This window comes from Puntigrus tetrazona, unplaced genomic scaffold, assembly GCF_018831695.1.
Source record: "Puntigrus tetrazona isolate hp1 unplaced genomic scaffold, ASM1883169v1 S000000769, whole genome shotgun sequence".
Lineage (NCBI taxonomy): Eukaryota > Metazoa > Chordata > Actinopteri > Cypriniformes > Cyprinidae > Puntigrus > Puntigrus tetrazona.
Window position 1 is genome coordinate 182,501 of NW_025048378.1, and position 24,532 is coordinate 207,032.

At 39.2% G+C, this 24,532-nt stretch overlaps 1 pseudogene; it reads right to left on the minus strand.

The window, feature by feature from the left end:
- LOC122335368 overlaps positions 1-24,532 on the minus strand; it is a 49,491-nt pseudogene that overhangs the window by 1,455 nt on the left and 23,504 nt on the right.

The window sequence follows — 24,532 nt, forward strand, 5'->3', positions numbered from 1 at the left end:
CATTACGGTGACAAGAGAACAGAGCTTAAGCAAATTTCTTTACATGCTTTGAGCATATACAAATACCACAAAAGAAAAATCAATGCTGAAAAAAAAAAAAGTGTTACACGCTCTCAGCCGAGGCTCTTTTCCACATTAAGTAACTGATAGCACAATTACAGGCACAGCAGATGTTTCTGGAGCGTTAAAATGCTCAAGTGTGTGCACACTTTGATGTAAGCGAGAACAAATGGATGCGTGTAAGTGAAGTCATGCAATATGGCTGCAATGCACAGGCTGAGATGGAGCTCATAAATACAAATCTATAACAACTCAAATGTAGAAAGTTGTCCGAGTGTTGTAGAATGGGTGCCGTAGTTTCTTACATGGCCTCAGTGGAAAAATCACTCACAATCACTATATGTGATTTGTTTTATGTATGTTGAATGCAAAAAAAAACCCAACAAAACAAGGCATAGTTTTTGTTTATATTAGCATTTATTGGATTTTATTAAAAATAATTTAGCACATTTAGCTGCTTACAACATTTAATGTATTCAGATGAAAGGTATATTTTTTCAATAAAATATTCGACGAAAAGCAAATAATCTTTTTCTAATCAATCTCAGCATGCATTCATTTTGTCGCTAGAGGTTTACGCTTAAATTAAATGTCTCTTTGGGTCTGCGCTTCTAGGTTTCCGTTAATTCTGCTAAACTTTAATAAGGCTGCTAAAATTAAAAAAAAAACAGAAACTAAACCTTCTAAAAACTGTAAGCTAGAAATCTGTCTACAAATCAATCTGAACTAAGATCTGCCAAATAAAATCATTTAAAAATAACTTGGGATTGAATTTTATAGCGGAAACTGGAAGCAATAGGCCTATTAAAATAAAAACTCTTTTTATAAATTCAAAACCATGACTTCTTTCAGTGTAGGAAGGATCCCTTTACTCTTCATTGTCCGTCTTTTTTGTTTACTTCCAGCAAATCTTTTAATATTTCACCTGTTCTTCACTCCACAGCCTGCTACTGAGGCCACACCCAAACTCTTATTATTGGTTGAGATGGAAAGTGATTGACAGATGAGTAGTCCACGCTAAATGTTTTCAAGGCGTGGGCGACTTTTTCCTACGAACGGCATACTATCAGAGAGCAATAAATATCTTGCTGTGTATTTTTAACCTCAAATATGAAGCTGCACACAAAACCACTTTAAATACTCAATAACAAGCAACATTTCCTAAAGTAATGGCGCACTTTTCCTCAACACTGCGTGATGATTGGGAAGTATCTTGTCCTTTTTCAACACAGGACAAGTTACGCACATAAAAGCTGCATCTGGAAGCAGTGAAAGAAGAAAAATGAATAAGTATGAGTATGCTAAAAACTATGTTGCACTTTAAAGGCTGGCAGCAGTGCCTGTGGTCACCATCTTTTGCAACTTGCGCTAGTAAAAGATCTGAGCATGGACATTATGCAAATATTACACTTCCCCAATAACCAAGTAGCACGTCTTTCTGTGGGTGGGCAAAGAGAAGCCTGAGGGAGGGAAGGGACTGAAGGCGACTTCACTAGAATTTAAATGGCCTTTCAAATTGGATTTGTTCACCCATGCCTGCTGTGGAGTGACTCAGAAATTTTCAGACTACTCATATTTTTTCCTCCCTACCCATTATGTAAAGGTCTGAGTGAAAGCCAAGCCACAAAGTCAATCACAGGAAACTATTAAAAATGAGCAAATCAGCATATTAGAATGATTTCAGAAGGATCATGTGATACTTAAGACTGGAGTGCTGAAAATTCGGCGTGCGTTGCATGGAATAAATTACCTTTACAATATATTCATACAGAAAGCAGTTATCTTACATTATAATAATATTTCAGATTATTACTGTTTTTATTGCATTTTATTAAATTAATGCCTGAGCATAAGAGGATTCTTTATTATTGCATGTTTAAAAGCAAGAAAGGGCTTAAACAATAATTAAAATCTTACATTTAAAATTGGTTATGCGATTATTGCATACTTTATAATATTATCAAATCCAGTATCTGATGCAATGCGTTGTGTTACATTCAGATCGCTATATCCATTTGAGCTGTTTGTACTAGCAGCCACAGATACTGAATTTATATTCTGTTGAGTTTTATCATGACAGCTGGAAGAAGGACTAGAAACCTTAATAATATCCTTTAAAGCAGCACACAAAATAAGAGTTTCATTAGGTCAATGCTGTTATGATTTAAAGCTCAAAAATAAGTATTGAATTATTAACCAATATTCATAGCTTGTATCTATATATTAATATTTATGACTCCGATTATTTAAAATGAGGGTTTCAGACTGAAACTTTCCTCAGGATGCAGTCGGCTTTGAGCGTAAAATACTTCTCGCACGCAATGAATATGGACAACACGCTCTATTTAACAATAAAAATACATTCAGTAAGTAAAAATACTTTCAGACCGTTTATTTTGAGCCAAAGGTCAATACGACTTTTTACAGTATGTGCACTATTGGTAAAAAGTATTTTGCTTTATGGATTTGAACTTCGAGCTCCATTCATTACAGTTCATATAAATGTAAATTGAGGAGAGCCAAAATCTAGAGTTATTGAACTTTTATACCATATACTGAGCTTCAGCTACTATTTATCGATCAAAAAGCTACAGTTTACATTCATTGCAAATATATGTAAGAGCGCGTTAACACGTTCTGCTAAACTTCTCCACAGAAGTTAAAGAGGTTTAGAAAAACTCTCTCAAGATAGGAACAGCAAAGCAAACTGAGGATAATTAGAGCAGCTGCTGTTCATAACATCGTGCATTTGTTGAGATATAACTGCAGTTTTAAGCTTATAAGATGCATTGTGTAATCCAGAGCGATAAGAGATTTAATCCTCTGATCTATCCTTTAATGCAAACAGAAATGTTTACACATTGTTGCAGCAGTGACTGGATGAAAGCATTACAGGGCTAACGGATCTCATAATGCCAGTTTAAAGAGCTCGTTCTTTCCTAAATGTTCACGTGGTGAGTATATGCAATGTAGTCGGAGAAACCCTACCCAACACTACCACCTCTGGGCTCAGGATGAAGAACTGAACATGATCCACACAATCAGCGAAATAAAATAAAGGAACGAATCTTTAAGTCTAATCTTAATCCTGTCCGGTGGCTTGTCCCCAAAGCGAGGAGTAGAAAAGCAGACGCACTCCTCCGAACACCGAGGACAGGAGCGCCGCTGACCTACGCCTGATCCAATCGAATCACGGGGTTTGGACTCTCTGAATCACCTCAGGCCATTAAGCGGTCTGCTAGAGCCAAATAGCTTGCTACTCCTGAAGAGGCGCGGCGCAATCAAACCGTTTTTACGTGCCTGTGAGGTCAACTTTGCAATTGAACAAATCAGCAATCAAGTTAAGTTAAAGAATTTAAAGGGATAGTTCACCCAAAAAGGACATTTATTGACTATATGTTGTCCCTCTAGTCCATCCGAGATGCACTTCTTTTCCTTCAGCAGAGACGGTAAGGAAGATTTTTTAGCTTAGCCTTGGTGATTCGTGAAATAAAGGTCAATGGCTGCCCATTTTCGAGAATGAAGAAAGCATATCAAGAGACGCAAAATAAATACCAGTGGCTTCTGGTGATATATTGAGGACTATGAAAGAAACTGAACATTATTACCTAAAAAAATCCAAAGCCTCTGTATTGCTTATCCGGAGTCTGGTTCTATTAAAAGAATCGTTCTTTTCAACTGGTTCGTTTTAGTGAACTAGTTGAATCAGTTCACAATTCGCTTACATGCTTTTTACACAGGCAGACCATCACATAATTCACATCATTATTGTAATGATGTGACTTTAATAATATAATCATTCGGGTGATTCATAGGCTTAGTAACTGTCCGAAAGATCCAGTTCGTGGAAAAGAATCGCATGATTTCCACGTTCGGTCAAAGTTTATGATGCTGTAAATAATGTTCAGTTTCTTGCACCAAGACCTATCACTTCATAAGACTAGCAAATTAACAGCAAACCTTCATTTCTGAGTGAATTAGTTTGCTCCTGTGCCATTTTTGCTCTGGGCAAAAAAATAAAGAGTCCCCTGCTGGCGAACTTAATAATGCTTCTGGGGAACAAAAAACCATTTGGATTATTTGTCTTCCTGTCTCATTACTGTAAACCAAAAGCTTTGCTTCTCAGCAGAAGAGCTGGCATACTGTCAGGCCGATCGCTGAAGAATAGGCTATGGGTTGACTTTCCTCCCTGTTTTCCGACGGCACGTCCAAACAATCTGAGGATCGTATGAGCTGGCGTTTAATTTCCTGTCTAGATGCTCGATACAAACAAAACATGCTCACCGTGTATCAGAGTCCATCTATCAGGGTGGAAGTGAGCGAGCGATTGGACAGTTTCGATAAGAACAAGAGAAAGGAAATGAAACTCGAGCTTTTTAGAAACCATCACATTATTCTCGGCCACATTCCTACACATTCCAATAAAAAGTCTCCAGTTTATTCATGAGGACGGGCTGACTGCCCCAGATATATCCTTAAGCTCTGGGTCTTAAGGGGGTTGTCATGCTTGGGTTAACACCGAACTGATTCTCAATCCAAAAATGCATGAGCGGGTGTCGTTTTTCACCAATCTCAACATGAAATGCCGAGGTAAGAGCGATTAAGGTCTGCGCTCCCAAAATACTTGTTACTCATCGCTAACTCTTTGGAATTAAAGTACTTGGCTAGGAATAACAGTCGAAATTTGAAAACTGTCCTTGCTTTAACCCTCCGGCGTTTTACGGACTTTTGACCAGAAAAAATGATATATACTTTTGGACTTCACAGGAATGGTACAAAACTTGGTAGAAGTTTGGCAAAAACCAAAAATAGCCACACTGGAAACGATTGGGATTCGTAAAACTGCATCTGGTGCAAAAAATGTAGTACTATGTAATAAACAAGATCTTTTTAAGTATCAACTTTAAATTTGGAACATGTTTAGAACATTTGGAACTTGTTTACATTTATGCTTTTTTGCAGTTTTAGAGCAAAACATTTTTTTGGAAAAATGTATATTTGATATAACATGTTAAAATTGTATTTATATAAATTGTTTATAATAAAAATAATAATTACTACAACATTTCTTAATTGCTACAAAATGTCTTCACTAATCGGTTTAGTGTCTTTCAAGATTTGTCATTACATAAATATTATTTATTAGGCCTACTTTAAAAAATGTGTAAATATAGCATACATATAGTACATTTATTTAACTGGCCTAAATAACTGGAATATTGTGTATGGTCTAATGAAATAATAAAAAAGGAACTTAAATAAAGTAAAGTAAAAAGTAAAGTAAAAAAAGTGTTTTTACCATCCCTATCTCTAGTGTCCAGGACATGACTGCCATGAATCTTCCTCTCCAGATGGAGACATCTCTGCTCAGCGATGCTCGTTAGAAGCTCCATAACAGCGTGTTCACTGATCCAGTAAAGAACACCTAATCAGAAACAGAGATGGGTGGATGGTTGTGAGGGGTTTTGAGATTTACTTCACATCAAAAGCACTACACAACATGTCAACAGGATTCTTAAAGAGAGAATCATCTCTTCAAGTTTAAAAACTTTTCCCACCCATTAACTCCACAGCTACTTTAACGTGTGAAGAAATATCTCTGTCCCTGCCAAAGAAACTGCACTATTGTATTGATTTTGAGTGCTTTCCTTAAGTTGAATTCAGAACATAAAGAAATATAGAAACTCATATATAATATATATATATATATATATATATATATATATATATATATATATATATATATATAAATAAATAGAGAAAATAAGTTGATATCTCATAAATGTCTGACTACCTTTTTCGTCCAATTTAAATAAATAAATATAATTGAAATAATAAATAAATAGAAGAAAATCAGCTCTCAAATTGCACATTTATATTTTGGAATTCTAAGTTTTGTTATATTTTATTTTCCTTGCTTTATCATTCCACAGTGAGCAGGAGATGCAGTTTGCAGTTGTTATTACATTTTGATTAAAAAACTAATTACAGAGAATCAACCACGATCTGTAGCATCAATTTCCTGCTTGTAGTAACAGTTTCTTTCTCAATTTATACAGTTTTTCTCATACTAGGTCATATTTACACACACAGATTCAGAAAATTAAAGCTGATAGCACTGAACTATCATTATTTATCCTTTACAATCACAAGCAGCTCATTATTCAAAGAAGTCCGATTGAGTAGGAGTTGTGGCATGAAGCGTGTTAATTATTACACAGAATAAATTGGCTGCTGTTTGCAGAATTGTCAATGAACCAAACCTCATAGATCTGCTGACTGGCAGCGATACACTGTGTGCCACGGCCTGAGTCTCAAGGCTAAGTGTGCATGCTCCCCTTTGTTCACTTAATCAAGATGGAGGCGAAGGAATTAATATGCTGGGACAGTACAGATATCATTTCCAGTGAGCTTTGCTTAAACCATATTAGGCAATTAAGCATGGCTAATAACAAGCAAATGCCAGTGCATTAGTCAGCATGAGGAGGAAAAACAGTGATTACGACAATTAAAAGGCTTAAAATAATAACAGCCCCCTTTGGACTGAGTGAGAAAGATGGAGCTACCAAACTATACCCAAAGATTTCATTTCAATATTATATTACAATACCCACCAAACATACCGTCTGTGTGGACTGTACAGAGCTTTTAGGAAGCCAGATGCAGTCAAAGTACAACTGGGTAAACTGCCAGTGGCGAGCCACACAGACCATAAAAAATAGATATTCGGAAGAAAGCAAGTTTATAGTTTTCTCAAAATAACTTGGGTCGTTTATAAAGAATGTTCACCTTGAAACCATCTGAATTTGATCTTTGATCATTTCTCAATATGAGCCACGTGCAACTCGCGACCAGAAATGGTCGTACATCTCTTTCAGGTACCAAAGGCCGTTCAATAACCGTAACTCCTAATTAATATCATTTACATAAAACATGCTTGATAAACCATCAGTAACTGAGCGTAGCATTGTTTTAGCAACATGTTTTCATAAATATCTGCAAACATGATTGTTTCCTATGCTTTATTGATAAAAACTTTCAGCTCCTTTACGAATGACAGGACTCTCACTCGTCGACTCTTTCGTTTCTCACCTAATAAGGCCAGTTAGAAATGTCGTCTGTTGCCGTTTTGATGGACCAAACTATTTTTTCAGCACCGTGTGCGTGCTTTTGATGATGATGGCTGAAACCGGGCGTATGAATCAGCGAACCAATTTAACGACGAATCAGTTTGAAATGCTGCCCACCTCACCAAAGCGGTGCTTAGACCCGCGTGAAACCACACAGACCTGCGAAGTTGTGCATAAAACATCTTAAACACAATGGGAATTCATCAGTTAGCATTAACCTGAAGTGTCTAATATATGCATATGCTCATTAGTTTCTTTCTTATTGGCAGCCCGTTGGCAGCAACTGGAAAAGAAATGCTGCGGAAGTCGGCTGCTTGCTTACCAACTTCCCGCTTAAAGATCTTGCTCACGATCAATACAGTAAAAACTGTGGGAACTATTTGAAGGGCTAAGTACGGGCATGGAAATAAAGACTTAAAACAGCCCCTCAATTTTGCTCATTAAAGGACCTTTACATGAAAAAGGAGTTGTTTTAGGATGCCATAATAAAATAACACCATGCCCAGTTATAGCTTAGCAAACATGTTTGTAGTTTACAAAGAGAGGCAGAATAAATGATGACAGTGGATATACTGCGGCTTATGCACATATGCATAGATTTACATAACGCAATGAGTGTAGATACATACACACTGTAAAACGTGCCGGGCAAAGCAGAAACAGCCTTTGCAAGGACAAATTTCTGCCTGCTCAAGCTTCATGACATTATTGCCTCTGCTCTCTGTATATATCTGGCTAGAAACATTTCTCAGTAATATGACACACAAGTGAACAGCTTGCAGTCAGTCTTTAAATATATATATATTTTGCAGCCCCATCTCTGCATAACCACCACTGCAGATATGAAACATATATTCAAGTCATTGAAGAATCTGCATGAGGTCAAAGGTGTTTTAAGCTAAAAAGTGATATAACTTTTGTTAACATTCTGCAAATGTGTGGAGTGTCATGCTTTTGAGAAATATATAGACCACCATGCCCATCAAATAGCATTTTTGAAGTGTTAATCTAATATCTAAAGAGTTAACAAGGACACTTGTGTAGATACATGAATACACAAAATGTTGCTTTATGGGAAAAGACAGGCCAGAGAGAAGTTTTATAGTCTGGCAGTGGATTCTAGAAACCTTGAATTTCCGCATTCACGTGGATATTACTTTGACATGCACTACCTATATAAAGACCACATGTACCTTTCCAGGGGCAATGAGTGTTTCCTTGTCTCTTTCCAGCAGATAATGCACCTGCCACTTGCAGAATCTGTTAGGGGAATGATTAGAAGAACATGAAAAAGCGTTCAAGGTGTTGCCTTATAGCCTTCAAACTCTCAGATTTAGTCTAATCTGGTATCTGGACATACTGAACAAACCCATCCTTCCTTATTAAATCACGTCAGAATGGCTAGTCTTGAGAAGTAAAAAAAGAAAAGAAAAGATCATACTAGCTAATCATTTTCTGCTATTCTTCTCAGCAGGCGTCTCTCTGAAGCTGATGCCTGGCACTAAGCAGTTATTTGTAAGATACTGCATTGCTAATAATAAAATGAAAGGACTGATTTTCTGCGGCTGAAATGAGAGAGACAGTTTTATTATCCAAATTGCCTCGGCCATGAATAAGTCATGTCAGCGCTGTTAGATTCTTTACAGATAACACAGCTCAAAGTAATAAGAAAAGCGTGCACACGGTGGCTTCAAAGTGCTCAGAAGCATCTAGTTGTCTTTCAAAAATCAATCCCTGCTAAAAAAAAGCCAGCTTCTTGCTCTGCGCAGGACTAACGAAAGGGATATAGGTGAGGTTATCCACACTCTTATTAGCCTCTTCATGGACTAGGCCCCGACCAAGACACAGGGCTGTGACAGGCAAGCTATTAGAGGTAATGAAAGAATCAATGAGTAGTTTGAAGTGCATTGGCAGTTCATCAAGAAGGAGCCTCTCAAGGATTGTACAGCATTTAAACTGTATGTCCCTGTAGCTCGTATTGCCAAATTAAAGCTGGTAATTTTTCACTTTTTCAGGCTATAAAAGATGTGTGATTTTTTTTTTTAGCTGGAACCACGCGGTTCTTGGTGGAAGTCTGCCAGCTACTGGTTTTGAGAACAAAAACAAGAAGCGTATCAGTGGCTCCGGACAATATTTGAGGTCTTATGAAGCAAAACGATGGGAACATTATTGTTGCCTGTAATCCAGAAGCGACCCAAGGCAAGCGGACGGATTAGCGTTGCAGTCTTCTGAACAGGTAGACTACCGCTTTAAATAGTTGGGAAATAGTTAGCGTTTGATCAGAACTTCGCTTTCAGACACCTGACGTCACTCTGTCGAAGCAGAGGGCAAATAAATCGCAATTCCTGTGATAGACTGCGTTAAATTCACCAGATTCTCAACCAAGGAAGCAGTTCGAATACCAATGAGTCATTCTGATAAGAGACAAGCTGGCGTGAAATTGCAAAATGGATTATTAAATTCTTATGTTTTTGCCTCTAACATTTATCGGCTCCTTATTTAATCAATTAAGCGTGATTAATAACGGCAGAATCCTAATCTAAATGCTCTTGTTTATTTTGAAAAAAGGCTAATAACATCTCAAACCCTACAGTTAAAGTGGTTTAAATCTAAAATCTGAGCATATTTAATAACTGTAATCCGACCACGAGAAGAAAAGAACATGGGAGAGCTATGGCAAGACATCAGCAGAATGAAATGCGGCTCGGCTCCCGCTGAAACCCACAAACCCGCACTCCATCGCGGTGCTTTCACAGGAAGATCCTGATCAAAAATCATCCTCTTTTTCTCAGATTTTTTTTTTCCCTTTGAGCTACAAGTGGGCAGTCTGGCGCAGCATGTTCATATAGCTACTGTGGTCTTCTCACGCTGACGGTAACTTCAAGGTTCTTTGGTATGGCGGAAACCGACTAATGCAAACAACACAGACTGGCAGTGTTAAGTGTATTGAGTTCATTCAAAGCATGCCTATTATAATTAATACAGCAGCTGTCAGGGAAATGTATAAGCTGATATCTTATTCAAGCAATCAAAGGATTCAGTCATTAGTAAGCATTCGACGTAGATCAGTAAAACACGTCGCCAATAATTCATTTTACAGCACCTGCCAAGTTTTTATTTTGAAGTTCTTTATCTTTCTTATAAACCTTGTCCACAACACACAAATACATAGTTTCTCTTCATCTAAACACTGTTAAGCAGCCAGATCTCAGGATCAAATTATCCAAGTAACTTCTTTGCCAAAGTGGTAGGTGGTCTCTTTGTTTTAAATCATTGATATGATTGAGAAAAATCATCTTTGTGAACTGTAATGATGCACTAAATTCGTATGATTAAATTACATGGTCTTGTACACTAAGTGAAGCCTGGAAAATTAAAATAAATAACTTTGTACCTTTTTGGTCATTATCTACTAGCTTTAAGGGCCTGCTATACTATACTAACAGCATCACGTTACCAAAATGTGCTTTTAGAAAGCAGACTGTACATTTAAACAAAAATACTGACCATAAAAGCGAACAAACAGGCCATACTGTAACTCATATTTTCCCCTGTAAGCTTCCCATTGACTGTTTTGATAAAAAGGAAATTGCCCTGTGATACACCTAGACACACTTCTAGTACTAGCAGAGAGAAAAAAAGCAATAAATAAGCAGCCAGGCCTTAGTGGCTTGTTTGTCGTTTTCTAGACAGGCTTTGATCAAGGATTCGAAAACAGAAAATCACATAAATATCCACGTTCTATATTTGGTTACTTACAGTCAGATTTTTAGCTGGCATCAAATTTGTAATCATTTATTATTAACTCGGTGGAATTAAAGGCATGAGCATGATTATCTCATGAACTTTTCAGGGGCCCACCTTTTCATTTCAAAACCATATAAAGCAAGATGAAAATAAAGGCGACAGTGGTCGCCTCCAAGAATTTATTATTTTATTTTCAAATGTAGTAGTCAGTAAAACAGGCATAATATATTTCCCATGTCTAAATATTTTATTTTATTTTGTGGAATGGAAAAAGTCGTTCATCAACTGCAAGTGCCGTCATATTTATTTGACATAGTAGAAGAATGCGATATTTACTTTTGCCTGCTCATCACACCTCCGTAACTATGTGTATGTCCAATTCTCATCAAATAATAAGCCTTTCACCTGTCAATTGATACTTAAGTCCATCTGTCATTCCCTTGTCTCTTTACCGCATTAAAAGTAAATAAGGCTAACAAAATAACTTGTGCTCAGTGCTAGCTGGAACCTAAAAGCACAACTAAAACTATTTTTATCGGAATTACCTACATTTGGAGTTGCCATATAAGTTCTTCTTGGTGAAGGCTAAACCCAGTAGATTTCTATGAGTGGGATATTTCTTCAACATTCCTTATTCTTACATCGATTCAGTTAACACAACATATTGTGCAAATATTTCAACCATAGGATTTTGCCCCAAAACACATTTTGTATATACGAGTATTGATCACAGCAAATTGTAGGAGAACATTATTCAATGCCACTTTATATTGGTGCACTTATTTTGTGCAGTTTTAGTTAACAAAATGTTAGACCAGTTAAACTATGATGAAAACCAAACTCTCTTCACATTTCTTCACTAAAGATATAAATATTGAGATACATACGAATATCATTAAGGAGTTTACCATATGCATTGCAATCCTACGAACATAATAGTAATTATAAATTCTAACATGAGAAAATTATTTTATCTTGCCAAGATTGGTTCAACATATGCACTATATTCTGAGTAGCATGATATTATTATAGATAGTAATGGTATTACACTTTGACATGTCATCTCAAAGCCATTTCTGTGGAAAGCGGTCATTATTTCTGGTGATGCTGTCAGTCCGTTATTTTTAATACAATCGTACAAGCGAAAAAGACTTTGCCGAAAATAAAGCTGCACTCATTATGCAATCCTGATCATTTAGCCATTCGTATCCTCAAGTCCACCATGATGGCTGCTCTATTGTGCAGTGAGAAGCGAGGCCCGTAATAAACAGTAGGAGCAATTAAAGATGGGAGAAGACAGGGCGTGATCTACCACCCAAACAACCGCGTGTTCTTAGTCATTTTACAAATTATGTTTTAACCCAAGTTTAATAAGAACAAACCACAGAGATCACACAGGAGCATACAAGGACTGAGAAAGACAGTTCAGCTTCCGTGGGCAAAGAAAGAAGCACATGCTACGTATTCAGGGTACATGCTGGAAGAAGACTGATGAAAGTTCAGCACGACAGACATTGTGACCAAAAGTAATTGCTGAGGGCAGTGTCTTTTTCTAATCTACATATTTTCTCAATTACATTCATTGGCCTTATGGTCAACAGCGCACTTTCTGGCGACAATGCTTGCTTTACAAAACTCGACTAAATAGGTGTTATTAATTTTTTTTCCGCTTTGGTAATGGTGTCTGCAGAATAGAGCCCTGGGAGGCGGTTAAAGCAATTCTGCGGGAGTCAGCTCTGGCGGGCCCCTCGCAGTACAATCAAATCAATAGACACTTGGAGAAAACACAGATGAGGTTTTACAAATGTGAATGGCAGAGAGACTTACACAGACATAAGCCCATCTAAAAACCAGTGAAAAAAGCTGGCCCTGGCGAAAACCAGCTCAGTAGCACTTATCTTTGCGAAGCCTCAGCGCCAAATGAATCCATCTATCCAGAGCACGCTTTGGATTCTGGTTGATTCAAATCTTCTGCTCCCGAATACAATTTCTCAATTCGTTCTGGCTGCGGTCTAGTTAAAAGTCAAGTGCTTACAAACAGCTAATGTATGATAACCAATTATTTTTCATCAGTCCAAGGTAATTTCTGACACACAGAAAACCGGTCCTTATGAAGCAATTATCATAGTGATGTCCTGCTACTAAACATTTAACGCTACTGCACTCTTAGTATCATAGTAAACAAGGACATTTCACCTGTTTGTCAAAACACTGGTGAATTGATGGCATAGTAGGAAACAACATATACCTTTCATTAATGTAGTCACATTACATGTGAAGCACTGGTGAGTTGCATCACACTGAAAGTGCCTGACACTACACCTACACTCACCACATTAACTGTCCAGCCTTCAGTGGGAAGGATATAGTCACAAGCTAGATTACTTTATATCAAAAGTTGAAAGTTATATAAACTAGAAATGCTCTGAGTTCAAATAAGAGGATGAGCGATTAAAAAAATAAACATGTATTATTATTAAACATTGTGGAGTTTTTAATTTGGACAGTAAATCTAATCCAATTTCAGATTCAGTTTTTGCAATATGTTCAACATACATCTGCTACGATAATGTCACAAGAACTAGCACTTTGAGGAACACACCTATAAAGCAAGGCGTCATGCATGTCAGAAGAACTTTTTTTGCAAATAGTGCGTTATTCCATGGTCTGTCAGAATACTGGATTCTGGTTGTTGGTGAAGTATGAAATCTAAAACAGATGCAGTGCGCTCTCTCTCTCTCTCTTAATCAATATTATTTAAAATAAATAAAATAGATACAAGATGGCGCCGTTGAGTTGGCTGCCGTCCGCGACAGCTCCTGCAAAACTTTTGTTTTCTTTTTAATTTTTTAGTATTTTGGACAGTCCTAGCAGTTTCTTTATATAAGATGGCTATTGTATACGACCAGCCTCTTATATCTGTTGAGTCTTCTAATGCACCCAACTGCCCGTTTTAAACCCCGGACCCATGCTGGCAGGCGAGATCCTGTGAAGACAAAGGGGCCAGCGACCCGCACCGGGCGTCCACGAGAGGAAAGCGAGGCGGGCGTCAGGAACAGGTTGAGGGCCGCTCACACACGCTCCCCACCTAAGCATCCCCTACCTGTTAGCCCAGCGTCCAGTCTCTGGAGAAAACAAGCTGCGATGACCTCAGAGCCCAAGGATCAAGTTCCAGAGAGACATTAAGGACTGCAACCTCCTCTGCTTCACGAGACATGGCTGAACCCAGCCCGGTACGGACACGCCATACAACCGGCGGGTTTTTCTCGTTTACGCGCCAGACAGAGACAATGGGTCGAGAACACCGGGGAAGTGGGTATGTCTGATAGTGAACAACGCTGGTGCGACAAGCCCCTTTGAGCGTTATTCCTCTTTCCGCGCTCCTGCACCAAACCTGGAACTTCTGACCATCAAATGTCGCCCTTTCTATCTTTACGGGAATTCCAGCTCGGTCGCAGTAAAGCGCCGTTTATATTTCACCTCAGCGGACACGGACGCTGCAATATAGAAGTTTACACGTACCTCACAACACCAGTCACAGCACCGGGGCGCTCATTGTGCTGGGGGATTTTAACGAGTGAAACCTCAAAGCGCACACTGCAGACTTTCACCAGCACATCACCTGCCCCACCAGGCGAGAAAGGACCACTGGATCACTGTTACACACCAGCCGGAACTTAGCTACAAGGCAAATCCCATGCCACCGTTTGGTAAATCGGACCATCGCGCCATTTTCCTCGTGCCTGTTTACAAACAGAGGCTGAAACAGGAAGCCCGGTACAGAGGGGAGTGTCACGCTGGACTGACCATTACGGTGTAAGCCGCCCTGCAGGGGCGCTTTGGATGGCGCAGACTGGGGCCATGTTCGGGTGTAGCTCCGGCGTCAGCGTGTTCCGCAGGCGGTGGTGGGATTCATCGGGAAATGGCGGATGACCGCGGTAGAAAACGCCTTGCCCGTCATCAGGCGTTTCCCAACCAGAAGCCGTGGGTAGACAAAGGCCTCCGCGACTCTCTGAGATTCCGCTCCGCGGCCTATGTCGGGTTATCCAGCGGGGATATGTCTGAATACAAAGGCTGCGTCGTCGAAGCGTCTTGCGCCAAGCAGTAAAGGAGGCAAAGAGGCGCTCACGAGGAGGAAACTTGAGTCACAGTTTCAGCAGTGACTCTAGGAGCCTTTGGCGAGACTGAGCATCACCCGGACTATAAAGCGCCAACCTCCAGAGTGGAGGCGCGGATGCTTCTCTGGCAATTGAGCTAAACACCTTCATCTTTCGTTCCGAGGCTGCGGCTAATCACGTAATCATGGCGCGCGGCCCAGCGCGCTGATCTGCGCGCCATACCTTGAGAGAGCCGGAGGAGAAATCGCGCGTTCACCATTTTGAACTGCAGCGTAAAGGAGGGCATTCAGGAAAAGTATGAACACCAGGAGAACAGCAGGACCTGCGGCATCACAGGTCGGGTTCTGAAGGCCTGCTGTCCAGCTAGCACGGTGTTCACTGGATATTTAATCTCTCCCTAGAGAACAGTGCAAGTCCTCGAGTGTTTCAAGAGTCCATCCATTGTTCCTGTGCCGAAGAGCCTCAGCATCCACCTTAGTAGTTACGCCTGTAGCTCTGGCGTCTGTAGTAGTGAGTGTGAGAGACTCATCAGAGACTTGTCCCCAACATCACTACGGACACACCTCGACCCACTACAGTTTGCCCACGCCCAGAAACCCGGTCTCACGAGGAGGATGCCATCACACACCTCCTCCACACAACCACAAGCCACCTGGATTTTAGGAAGGAACTATGCGTACTGTTAAGTGGACTATAGTTCAGCGTTCAACCTGCCGTTCCCTCCACGCTCCACCTCGAAGTTGGAGGTCTGGACTCAGCCCATCCCTGCGTCACTGGATCACCTTCCTGACCCCATTTCAGACACAAGCGATATGGATGGGAAAACACCTCATCCTCCTCACTCTCAGCACTGCGACCCCTCAGGTTGTTCTGAGCCCCCTGCTGTGCTAAACTGTACACACGCGGCTGTGTGGCCACTACAACTCCACCACCATCATTAAATTTGCTGACGACACTTTGTGCGTGGTGGGCCCTGATCTCCAGCAGCGATGAGATGGCCTACCTTCGGAGATCAACAACCTGGAAGATGGTGTCAGGAGAACAATCTTCTACTCCTGAGCGTCAGCAAAACAAAGAGGTTAATGGTGGACTTCAGCACGAAACAGGTGCGCTCTTTACCATCCCATCAAGATCGCGAGTTCCCAGTGGAAGTGGACAGTTTCCGGTACCTGGGTGTTCATCCATAGGACCTGTCTTGGTCCCTGTCACATCAACACCCTGGTGAAGAAGGCCGGCAGCGTCTGCCATCTGGCGGCAAGGACAGACTCCCATCTCAGGTGCTCAGGAACTTTTACCTGCACCGCCGAGAGTGTCTGGCCAGAAACATCACACTCCTGGTTTGAAACAGCACCGTGCAGGACAGCGAGCCCTTCCAGAAAGTGGTGCCCGGTCAGCTGAGCGCACCATCCGCACCTGAGCTCCTGTGCCACCAGCACATCACAACAAGCGGAGATTACTGTACCAGGAGCCAGGAGGAAGATCGTGGAAGACCTCAGCCATCCCAACAATGGACTCTTTTCTCTGCTGCGTTCAGAGGAGCGCTTCGTTCCCCTGAAGGCAAACAGAAGAATGAGAGAGCTTCTTCCGCCCAGGCCATTCAGATCTGAACCAGAGAACACCCAGCACTAAATGCGAATTCCCATGGCTTCACCCCTCTTTCCCCAGATACTCGCGCCACTTATTTGGACAATTTGCACTAGCCACTTTGCACTGGACATTGCACAGCCACTTCACTTACACTTTATATCTTATACTTATGTTATATTCTATTTTATTTTATTTTTTTATATTCTACTTTGCACATCTTTTTATATATATTTCTTAATTTTTATATTTATATATACATTTAAATTTGTTTCTATTTTGATGCTGGAGCCAGTTTGTAAAGAACATTTCCTGCATAACCATTACCATGTATGCAATAATGTATGTGACAGTAAATTTGAATTTGAATTTAATTTGAATTTGAATTTGAATTAAATGTGATCTTGTGCACTTTTCATTGGGTGAAGAATGCTAGCGCTAAAGTGCCATAACTGATAGAAATAACCTGTAATATTTTGCCCTTCGGTCAAATATTGTACTGCTGAAAATACTAGTTTAACTTGTCTATAGCAGCAAATGACCATGGAAAAGTAGGATAATAGTGGGATAACACAGCCCGGTTCACCAACACACAAAACATAATTAACTAAGTACAAACTGCATGCTTTGGTCTATTTTTCCGATTCAAAACCTTTGTTATGAAAGAAACAAGGTAGTGTTGAATTATTCCACTTAACTGATTCTCAAAAACACTAATTCATTGTGAAAGGAATAAAGTGGCACCAGTGTGTATGATTCTCTGAGACACAGTGGTTTCATTCTGATATGATTTTAGAAAATTGCAATTTAATGTGTCAAAATGTAAGTTGCTATATGTGTCGTGTTTATTGAAATTATGTCCAAGCGCAGTATTACTCATGCAGTAAACAGCTGAAGTGTGCATTCAGAGTTAAGAACTGTTAGTGCACACGCCCAGTGCAGAAAATATGAACATATGCAAAGAAAGGTGTGGAATGAGATCTTAGAAAGCAAATAAAAATTTTTCATTAGCTATTATCAAACTGCTGCTCAATAAAACGAAGTTTGGACAGATCTCAGATCAATGTGTGAGCATGCATTTTGAACTTCGTATGTTTTAGAATTAGTTTTAGTTTATCCATTCATTCTGTAATATTCACCAAGGTAAATCCATGCACCTACTTTCTTATTTCATATCATATATTTCCAATCTAGCCAGCACGCATGTACAAATCCTGAGTTCGAACTGTTTCATTGCTATTAATATAAAAAGGTAAATTCATATTTCAGCACGCTGCTGGGATGATGCAGATATTAAATGTGACAGAAAGGTATTTCAATGAATTCATTGCGAGTCCCTGGCTGCAAAACAATAACATAAAAATACAGCGGCAGCTGCTAATAATTCATAAGCTGTGCTGCAAAACAAATGTTGGACTTGGGTGACAGAAGAAGTGGAGAGTTATTCAGATAGCTACCTCCTGTCACGCACAGAGCCTGATATACTCACATGGGTTGGGTAAAGAAGTTTGAAACCAGCCCCAGCAGCGATTCACTGTCCGGCGAACATCTCCGCTGCGTCAGGCATGCTGCTGAGAGCTATGTTTGGATGAATATGTAAACATTTGTAACTATATCCACATGAAGAAAGGATCCTCCCATCCCCTCTGAACCTCCCGAGCCCTATTCCAGCCACTTCTTACATTTAGACTACCAACAATGTGATTGTGTTTTACAGACGTGGGCACGGGAAATAACTACCTGAAACAAGAACACTGCTTTTATTAACTTCAAATTAATTGAAAATAGGCAAAGAAATTCCCTTGCGTCTTGGAAATTCATTACAAAATATAAAATGCGCTCATGGCTACTTATATATATATATATATATATATATATATATATTACGACTCTATAATTAATCATAAATATAGAGAAAATTAACAGCTGGTGACAATATAAGTATTTTTTTTTGTATTAAACTGATTAATGGTTTCAGTTTTCAAAGACAGAGCAATCTCTGATTATGAAAGCTTTTGTCATAACTGTCCTACCCAAAAATACATATTCAAAGCTTTTGCATTTTGAACGAAGATTTATGCATGCATAGAAATATTTAGTCACTTTCTATCAACTTAATGCATCCACCTTTTTTTATTGTATTGTACTTTTATAAACTAAGTGCTCTTTTTTTTTATTTACTTTGCTTTGCTTTGTCACGGTTAATGCATAAATGTGTAAACTGCCTTGAAACATGAATCCATCTATGTAATATCACATAAAATAATAGGCTGCATGACAGTTTTAATGTCTTGGCAAATATCCTGAAAGCGCATAATTCACTTTAAATAAAGCAATGTTTCAGTAGAAAACATAATGTATTTGTGTTAATTAATCAGGAGCTACACATATGCATGAAGAAGCAAGCTATTTATGAACTGAAGTGACTTCTATAGGACAAAAAATGTGCTTTTATTATTAAAACATGATCCTTTTTCTGTTTAACAACAGTACACTTAGTTGAAATGTTGTACTTTTTAAAAGCGCTGAGCCAGTAAAAGCAGCGACCGCTTCAAGTGCTGTAACCAGGTCAGGCCATTGGCTGCTTTATAGGGTACCTGAAAAGGGTTTAAATCAGCTACAGACCAGAAGAAAGGAGCCAAGCAGAATCAGCACTTTGGACCTAAAGATGTTGCAAGCTGGAAGACTACTGGAATATGTACCAGTAATGGATTACTTTGTAGACACACAACCTTGACCAGCTTCCATTGTGTTGGAAAAACATTATGCGAGCACTGCAGGGATGATGATGTTTTGATTAGCCAAACTCAGGAAGAAGTTAGTATTCAGAGGAAGTTAGTTATGCACATGGCATCAGGAAGTTATTTCACCACTGTCCTTTGAAATTACTTCCTCTGTGCTTTTATTACAGGTTTTTGAGTTAAATATATTTCTGTGGCTAAACTTTATGATGTGGGCATTTCATTGCACATTGAACAGATTCAGGCTGTAGAAAAAAAGTTAACATTCAGAAAGCTGCACCAGTTCAGAACAAAGGGTATACAAGCAGAGATTAAAACCGTATATTCACAACAATAATAAAAAAATCCTTGCTTGAAAGATGCAGTTGTGGCAGGGGCATTCAAGTAGAGGCTAGTTCCTTATAGCTAGCATTAGCACCAGTTATTCCTGCAACGTTTCCAATAGTGTTGAGGCAGTCTACGCGACTGTAATAATAATTACGATAATTAGCGGCACAAATTAGCGTTACCTGTCTGATAAGAGGAGTCATCTTGGGCGTCTCCATCATCAATCTTTCCACACTGTGCACTGCACATGAGCTTTATGCCTGTTTTTATTTGCCTGTCTTCTCTTCATACGTCTTCTGGCTTCGCCAAGAGTGTTTTCTGTCGTCTGGTATCCTCTTCGTCACCAAACAAACACAGGTGTATCGCCGTCTTTCCTCATGGACTCAAGCACAAGATGGGCGCCGGTGAGCGCCGGCTGCATGTTTCCGTGTATTTACTTCGGTCTTGCGTCTTCGCATTCACTCCGGGAAAGTGCGTGCAAACTTGCTAAATAGAGTATAATTAATTTTTTCAGATTAAAATCCAACGGATAAGACAAGAAAACACTCCCAACTGCACTATTTACTCTGAATCGACAATCAGGCGAGGCTTTGTTGATAGCATAATTCAATTCTTGCTTACTGTAATTATGCTAGGCTGGCAGTAAAATAAAATATCGCGATGTTTGAATGACCTGTGTGTTTTTATGATCGTCTGTTTGTGGGAAATATTTTTGCGTTCTTTTTCAGATCAGAACAAATATATTAGTTGTGTCCTTTTACAGTAAAAAAAAAAAAATATATATATATATATATATATATATATATATATATATATATATATATGATGCAAAATTAAGTGCCAAAATATTAAAATATATTATTATTATATAAAATATATTTATTGTATTATATTATAAATCCTTATTATAGAGATATAAAAGTAATTTAGTTTCTAGTTTCTCTGCAATGGCTGCGGACACACACATATAGGATGACAACTCATTGCTCAGAGGGCAAATAATACACACCCGATTGGATATTATTGGGATATAGCGCACACATAACTACGAGGAGCTTGCTACGCAGTAGTCAGTGGTATAGTGTTAGATGTACACAATTACATTGCTAGTCCTCATAGCACCACCTTTTGCGCTGGTTTTAGCTTTTCAGCGGATAAAAATGAATTTAGTTCAGTTGGTAGAAGTATGCTAAACTAAACTGAAAGCGTCCTAAACTCATTGATAAATATCTTGTAAAGTAACCATTTGCGTGCGATCCACCGGAGCTAAAAGTAGACGGTGAGGCCCCATTCAGTACTTCCCAAACTGATAGCGGCTTACTGATGAGTAAAAATACATTACATTGCGTAATAAAACCATTACCCCCAATGCATTTATTACGGTGAGTGAGGACTATTCAGATAACCCTTTAAAAAAGGCATTTTAAAATTAGCACCAAACTACTGCATCTAAAGGTGACAAATTTATGGCCAGATTACAATTTAGCCTTTGCGTCTGAATATACAAACTTTATTTTAAATCTTGATTGGTTAAGGTCGTGACCGCCAACATGTCCCTATCAGTATTCATCAGTCACTCCACACAGTCACCATAAAGCAATAAAAAGATGAAGTAGGACTGATAATATTATTCCTGAATAAGAATAAGAAGTCATCTGAAGTAGTAAATCCTGCTGACACTCTCCTCTTCCTGTAGCTATCCCATCGTGCATGCGTTTCCCGCCCCCATGTATGGCAGATTTTTGGGTTTGAAAAGTAAATATGACTAAATTATACCTGAAAATGTAACAGTATATGAAGTATGGCAGGCAGCAACTGTATTTCTGAGGATAGCTTTAAGATCACGAGTCATTTAAATGAACTGTTTTAGTGTTTTAGAGACCTTCCCATTGATCATGAGCATATTAGGAATATCTTAATAGCACGCACATACAGTACTAATTTCCTGCGTTATTCATAGTTAATCACACCCCCGACACCAAGTGGTGATGTTCCTTTTCTTCCTTTAAGGAAGCAATATATCCACATTCACTGTGGAAATCTGGCCACAATGACTTTGAGGCAGCAGATGTTCATTTCATAGTAAAAAAAATCGAGATACAATCCACGAGCATATTGTACGCTAGCAAGTTAACCAAACATCGACGCTATCTTAAAGTTGTTCACCCAAAAGAAAAAAACCTGTTCAGCTTTTTTGATTGTGTCGATTGAACTGGTGAGAGTTCTCATAAAACAAGTTGCCAAACTTTAAAACATTTAACAACTACTGTCTTTCTGATGTTGGGCAGCAAAAATCCTGGTTGCATGGACAGAAGAAACATCATGGCGAATATCAAAAACAAAACATGCATTTTTTGTTTTGAAGGATGAAGCAAGAAAGTCCTGAGGGTAGGTAAAGGATGACAGGTTTTTAATTGCAGGGTGGAACTATCCCACACTAAACACCCCCACCTCCACGTTCATCACATTGTTTTTACTTACGAATCTCGATCATCCGTTCCATCTCTGGAGCTGCTCTGTGAAATTAAACAGCTAATGTCAGTCACTGCAGACCGATTCAAATTTCTTCCACAGAACACAAGATTAACCGCTACAGGAGAAGATAATGGGGAATCTGAACATAGTGCAGTGCGAAAAGGTGAGGAAAGGTCAAATTTCCATATATTCCCAGCGCTGTTGATCATATCAAATAATCTGGCGTGGCAGAGAACAGGAAACCAACGTAGATACGCTGCATATGAATCTATATCCGGTTATCGTTATCAAATGACCTTTACTTGATCACACCATTCATAATTAATTCTTACCTTTGTGTGAACGACTCCGATTTGGCGTGAAGCAAAGTCGATTCGCGAACATAACCATACACATTTCTCACTGTAGCGCTATTCTTCCAGCATACAGACAACAGCGATATTTGTAGCAAGCATGTCAAATTACCCAGGTCAAGTGTAGATCTAGCCTGCCGAGAATACAAAAAGCGCCAAACAAGATCATTTCAAACGGGCATGATAATCTCAAATTGCTATGCAAACCGAGTAAAACCATTCAAAGGGACACATTTAGTAGTCAGTGAGAATGCATCACGATCTATCTGGATTATGTATTCATAAAATATAATCATACGATTAGACTGATTATCATTTACACATCTGCAGCAAAGTAGGCATGTGTAGCGTTTCTGTAATTATTCTTACTAAGCGTACTGCTATATCAATGAATAATACGTTGCTCTTTTACGTTTATTTTGCAGCATGGATAAAAAAAAAAAAATCACTTTAGCGCTGTAAATGGCCCCAGTCAAAGATATCTCTAAGGGGCGTTGGCGTTTCAATATTTTAAACTGAAATTCAATATTTCAGCTGGCCTTATAGGAGAAGGCGATAATGTTGTCGAGATATTATATTATAAAGCAAACTTCATTTAGCCTTGCTTCAAAACAAGCGGTCGTTTAGAAACAGCACGCCATCACGGTGTGATTACTAAATTGACAGCCAATTGGAATTCAGAATAACTTTATCTGTTAAAAAGTATTGTGCATCTTCTTTAAACCAAAAAAAAAATAGCGGTCCGGTGATCTATTGTCTTGTGACAGCACTTTAAATGAACAGAAATCACAAGAGGATTTCAAATTCATCAAGGACTCAGAGCTTTTTAACACTTAGTACACACACACACACACACACACACACACACACCTTGCTCTGAGAGAAAACAGACAGCATGCTTCGTGATTACATATCAGCACCAGATGTCAAAGGGGAAAGATTAAGCGTTCCATTCCATACCAGAGATGAGAAGGTATGAGGGGTGAGGGGAGTGCTAGTGACATGTTTTCCTCCACGCCGCCCAGGCAGTGCATGTGAAATCCCAATGCAGCCGCCGGCGATGCGCTGTGAATATCCCCATTATGTGCCACGACTTTAAAAGAAAATAGGCAAAAAAAAAAGCGGCGTCTCTATAGCTTATATCAATTAAGCCAGAATAACAGGGAATTTTAGGAGCTAAAATATGGCTTATTTAAAAAATCTAGGTCACCTTCTTTCTTTCCATTTTGTACCCGTCTCTTCCACGACAAAGAGGCTGAGAATCGCGCTGATCTTGTAAAACACTCTGCTGGAAGCGCGGCGTTACGCTGCTGATTGGCTAATGCGCGAAGAATCCGCACCGCGGCGTTATCATTTGAATAGAATAACGAGTCGTCTGCAAATAAAGAGGCGAGGCCTTCTGCGAAGATTTCTGTGATTATTGATTGCCCCGGGCCTGTGATGAAGACAATAAAACACGGCTGTTTCAGCGCTCAAGTGCGTTAATTTAGGGAGCGAAGAAGAATTCCCGGAGTCATTGCTGTACTTCGTTTGGCTCAGGAGATTTTAGGCCCAAAAATGGAGTAAAACCATATCGATATCAGCGCAGAGAGATGAAGCGAGCGGAATGAAAATAAGCAATAAATTAACAGCATAACAGAGCGAATTAGGGCCAGAGCGAGAGTTAAATATCCATTCTTTCATTCCTGACTTTCTAAATAATGGCTGCGCCAAATGTGTTTTACCAAGCTCTCAGAGCCCGCGCGTTCGAATCACGAGATCCGAGATTACGGCTGAAGGAGATAAATAATGAATAACATCTTTAATTTAAGTCCGTGTTCAGTCACTCCTGCTATTGTATGAGCTCTAGTACTGGTCACCAGCTTAGAAGCCTAGGTTATCTTTCTTACTGTCGACACATACATAATTTCGGGGGTTACCCGATTAATCTTATTCATTCACAAACGGACACGTGAAGGTTCATGCAGTTTACATTCCTATTTGCGCATAATTTATCC